This window comes from Ictidomys tridecemlineatus, unplaced genomic scaffold (assembly GCF_052094955.1).
Source record: "Ictidomys tridecemlineatus isolate mIctTri1 unplaced genomic scaffold, mIctTri1.hap1 Scaffold_50, whole genome shotgun sequence".
NCBI classification, from domain to species: Eukaryota; Metazoa; Chordata; class Mammalia; order Rodentia; family Sciuridae; genus Ictidomys; species Ictidomys tridecemlineatus.
The window spans coordinates 1,068,910-1,074,616 of NW_027523264.1; positions in this window are offsets into that span (position 1 = coordinate 1,068,910).

Consider the following 5,707-nt stretch of genomic DNA (forward strand, 5'->3'; position numbering starts at 1 on the left):
AGAGACACAAGAGCCAAGACTTCTCAGTCTCTCCCTAGAATCTACCTGCTACCTCTCACAAGCTGTTCTTCCACCCAGAAACAAAAGCCGCAACTTATAGCACTCAAGGCCCAGGTATTAGTAGAGTTTTGTCGAGGAGCTCAGGAGTCAAGATAGACCTTCTGAGAGAATGTTCATCTCAGAAGGGGGATTGGCTGATGAACTGCAGGGCCATAACTGCATAAAAGACTCCCCCTTTTTTTAAAGACAGCCAGGGACCAACCAAAGAAAACCTTCCCAAAGAGAAATAATCATCCTGCAACTCAGAGTCATCTGTCATGGATCCCACATTCCTCCTCACCTCAGTGTACCCAGTGGCTTTGACTCCTAGCTCCATAGGCAGAACAAAAACAACAACAGACAATGTGTAAACTAATGATGTGGCCATGTTTCAATAAAATTTTATTAATGGACACTGAGATTTGAATTTTGTATAATTTTCATGTGTTATCTTCTGATTTTTCAAATCATTTGTAAACGTAAATGGGCCATGCAAAAGCAGACCAGAGCTGAACTTGGCCCATGGACTATGTTTGTCCATCTCTGCCAAAGAGCACAGTTCTGGCAGAGAAGAACTGAATTTGGTGCATTTTTTTTTAAAAAAATTCCCTGTACACAGTGTATTTTGCATTCATAAGCACCTACTGTGTGCCCAGTGCTGGGCCTGATGGCAAAGACAAATATGAATTGTCTGATTTGGGGGATGTGGATGCACATAACTATAATACTGGACTGGCAGTGATAAATACCCTAGGAAAGCAACAAACTGAAATTGCAGCTCCTGGTTGAGGGGACAGAGAATGCTTCATGACAAGGTGGCATCTGGAAAGTGAGAAATGGGTCAATTGCCTTATGCACCTAGTAATTATGAGCATCCAATCTGGCTGTGGTCCAGGATGAATTCCCCAGGGAGTCATGAACAGGCTGCGATGTCCTGGTCAGGCTGCGCAATGGCCCTCCGGAGCTAGCATGGCTGGGTGACCAAGAATTAATAAGGATAATTCAAATGGATACTATCAAAAATATATCAGTTTTTTAAGATTCTAAATTTCAAGCCAGTAAAAAGCAATTTTTGAAGTTATTTGAATCTTTTTATGTTTCTAATTTACCAAAGAATCCACCTGGCTAACTGTTCTGGAAATGAATTGAGTTCAAGGAATCCTAGGAGGGGAAAGTGCCACCGTGTACTCCAGCAAACAGTGTGTCCCCAGGGGCCCTAGTTTTCAAACGGAGCCATTGTATGAAAGCAAGCATAAAACAATCATTTCAAATATGCACTAGAACTCTGAGCTTCTATCAATCACACTATGCCCTTCCTGAATCCTTATTAAACAAGAAACCCCCATTTTGTGCTTCAGGAGATAATTACTAAACATTACACTGCCCTTTCCTTTTGGCTTTGAAATGGAAGTCTTTTTGGAAATCATGAATAGGAAAATAATAAATTACTCATCCCAACATAAAATAGGCAGAAAAAAAAATGAACTTGTACTGTAAGGATGAGAACTGAATTCTCCTTCAGTTGGTTATAAAAATGCCACTTTGCTCACCCAACAAAAAATACAGAATGAATCTCTCTGAGTGCCTCATATGAAAAAGATACCATCCTGGGACCTAGGATGCTCAGAAATGGAAGTGACATTAATCTGCATGCAGTGATCACCTCCCTCAAGCTGACGCACAGGCTGTCTGATGGGAGATGAGCATTCCAGTTGCTGGCACCCAGATGAGCTGCACTGGGAGGAGGCTCAGGCAGAGCGCTGCAGTCCTGCCTTCCCACTCAGGCATTCACCGGCTGCTCCTCTCTCTGCCAGCTTCATCCATCACCTTTCTCCTTCGCCTGGTCATTGGATTAGTAGATAAGAAACCCAAATGCAGGCTGAGTGCTAATCAGTAATGAACATGTACAAACTACAGTGCACAAGATCAACACTTCAAATTAAATTCATCATTATTTTTTTCTTTCTTTCTTTTTTATCTGTCTATATATCTATTTATTTGTTTATTTGTGTGTGTGTGTGTGTGTGTGTGTGTGTGTGTGTGTGATACTGGGGATTGAACCAGCACCCCACAAACACACACAAATAGGCAAGCACTCTACCAACTGAGCTGTATCCCCAGCCCTTATCATTAGTTTTTGAAAAATATTACATTTATATGGTTCAAATCTCAACTATTCTAAGTAGATATCAATTAAAAACAAAATAAGACTCCCTCCTGTCCCCCAGCCTCTCAGTTCCCCTCTTTCAACATAGCCAATGTTACTAAAATTTCCAAATCTCTTTTCAGAAATATTCCATGCATATTATAGATTTCTAAAGATACTATTTTAAATTATGAAAATAGTTACATTAGTTGAAGTAAAGAGCTAGGAAGAAGAGATACAAAATGCAAAAAGCTCAAATAAAAATATAAGTTTCTTCTAGCATGCATGAGGCCTTGTGTTTATCCCTAGCACCACAAATAAAAGAAAATAAATAGGAATTTCTTTCTCATTTAACAATCCAGAGTAGGTGTTCCAGGTCATTGGGTGGTTCTGTACTACAAAGTCATTCAGGAATCTAATATTCCTGAGAGCTGTGCCATCATCATCTACCAGGTAGTTCCCATCACTGCCACTCCTGCGGGGGAAGAGCAAGTAGTCAGGGACCTTCTGTTGTGCACTTCACTTCCACTCTCTGATGACAGAAGCTTAGTCACCTGGCCACAGCAGTTTCAAGGGAAGCTGGGAAATACAGCCATATCCCAGCTATAACTCTGCTACCACTCTTGTGGGTGTGCCTTGTCACTCTAAGGAGCTGGGTTGTTTAGTCCCTGGCCCCTTCTCTACAGGTCACCCACAATACTTTTCCAGGCTGCTGTCATGTGTCTCTGCCGAATGAAGGCATCTGACCTTCCCTAAATCCTCTAAGTACAGCTAGTATCAGATTGCAATGCTTAACTGTAATGTTTACCTCAAAGGAGGATTACCATGCAGAATAACCATGCATAATGGTTGGCCATACTAAATGCCTATCCAGTGGATATTCTGCCCTTTATTGATTTATCTAAAAATACTTTCATAGTGCTATGTTCTGTGTGCTTTATAAACATGAGCTCATTATATTCATGATAACCCTCTGATGTAGGCACTATTATGGTCCAATGTTCATATTGCAAATGAGGAAAACAGAGCCAAGAGAGGTTAAATTGTCCAGGGACACTGGTAGAAACATGCAATCCTGACTTTTTGTACTCACAGAATCCTGATTTCACTGAGCTCAGTAAATGACTCTTGCTTCCTTTAAAGGCAGAGATAGTCACATGACCCAGTTCAGGCCAGTGACTGTAAGTAGAAGTCAGAGGTCAGGAAGGAACCAAAGAAATCTTTTTTTCCCTGATCAAATAAGAGAAATATGGGACTGAGGCTATGGCTCAGTGGTAGAGTACTCGCCTAGAATGCATGAGGCACTGGGGGGTTCGATCCTCAGCACCATGTAAATGTAAAATAAAGATATTATGTCCACTTAAAACTAAAAAATAAATATTTTAAAAAAAATAAGAGAAAAACAGTTGTTACACATTGTTTGCCTTTTGACCCTTACCCTTCAGGACTATAATATGGATATGATGTCTAGAAGATAGACAGCTATTTTGTGATCATGAGAACAAAACTATGAACTAAGAATGACTGAAAGGGAGAGAAAGAAAAAGAGTTAGCCTTAGATTCTTTGTTATGTAATATGTGTGTGTGTGTGTGTCTGTGTGTGTGTGTGTGTGTGTGTTTAGTCCCATTTAGTTAAAACACTGAAATTTGTCCAAAGCTACCTTAACTGATATTTAAATATGGACTCTGGTCCTGATCATCCTGAAGTCCATAGGTCAATTGTCCTTTTTTAGGCGTACCCCTACTGGCCTCTCCTTCATTAGACCTGCCTTGTCCTCTTGTCCAAGACTTATTCTCTCTGTATCAGGCCCAATGCCAACTTTTCCTAATGCACAGCAGACTAGCTTTTCATGACCTTGAACATCTGCATTCCAGAAAAGGAGTTTGGATATAGCCATGTAAATCTCAGGATGCAATCCCGAAACTGGATAACCCCATCTCACAACTGCTTCTGAAGTTACATTTACTAAACCCTTTATAAAGACCAAGAAAAGAATCAGAGACATCTTCTAAACTTTGAGAAATTATAGCCTTATTATAAAGTCAAAGAGGAAAATTTGTTGAGAGACCAAAGAATGAGACTCTCATCTCTGAAGGACAGTTTTCAATTAAAAAATGAGCCAAATTAGGGCTGGGGTTGTGGCTCAGTGGGAGAATGCTCACCTAGCATGCATGAGGCACTGGGTTCTATCTTCAGCACCACATAAAAATAAAATAAAGATACTGTGTCCACCTAAAACTGAAAAATAAAAAAGAGCCAAATTAATACACATGCTGTGCAATATTGACAGACAAAATCCCAGTTCCTTTCGCAGAGAAGATGGTCTAGCATAGTGATTATGGACTAAGAACCAAGAATCGCACAAAAAATTTATATTCCATTGCTATTTGGGAGACTCCCAAAGACTATTCTGAAGCCAATCTTTTCTGTCACTTTTCCTTTGTTCTCATAGTGAGGGTGCCCTGGGCAGCACAGGAGAGAGGTGCATGCAGCTGGGATTCCCTGTTACTGAGCACAGCCAAGTTTAAGGGTTGTGGATTTTAAGCATAGAACTCTTGAAAGGAAGCATTAGCCCTCACTACTGATCTTTCTAGCACATTAGAAGCTTTTCTTTTCTTCTCAGAGCAGGGAAGCAATTATCTCCCAAAGATAAATCAGAAAAAAGAAAACTATAAAAAAAAAATCCCCACTTTAAGCTGTTAGGATTCAGAGAACATCAGGGAAAGGTTGAACTAGAATGTTGAACAGTGAGGGGAAAGGGGGACCTAAAGAGAAGCATGAAAAGAAACCAGAGGAAGAAAATTATTAATATAAGAAGCAAAACATGCTCTGCATTGCTCAGTGTGACTAAAGCTCAGTGTTCAACACTTACCTGCAGAGCTTCTTGTCCTAAGGAGAACTCCCTCCAAAAATAGATCATAGTCACTGTACCAAAATCTTTTCTTCAGTGAAAAAGGCCTTCAAAAATGTATTTGCATCTCCAGAGCCAAAGCAAAAATACTTTCCTGTATTTTAAAACTAAGAGGATCAGGGGCTAGGTCCTGATGATCAGGGGCCAGGCTCCACTGGGATGGAGCTCCACGTTGCCTGCCACAGATCCAGGTGGAGCCACCTCCACAATACCCTGTGGTCCCAAAGCAGGAGAAGCCAGAGCTTTGGAGGCCAAGCCAAAGTCGAGGCCCACCACAAGCAAAGTCCTGTAGCCTGAGTGATCCATTCAATTCTCTAGGACAGATCTGGAAATACTGAGGAAAAGCTGAGAACCTGTCATTAGAGATGGGAAGAATAAGGGTTGCTTTTCTGAATTTGGGTCACTAAGGCTTTTTTTTAAATCATTTTATTCATCTCCTGAAAGAAAGAAAAAGCTTTCTAAATAAAAATAAGTTTCTCAGGAGACCAAAACAGGGGGACCAAAAGTTCAAAGCCAGCCTCAACAACATAGCAAGGCTGTAAGCAACTTAGTGAGACCTGTCTCAATATAAAAAATAAAATAAAAAGAGCTGGGAATGTGGCTTAGTGAT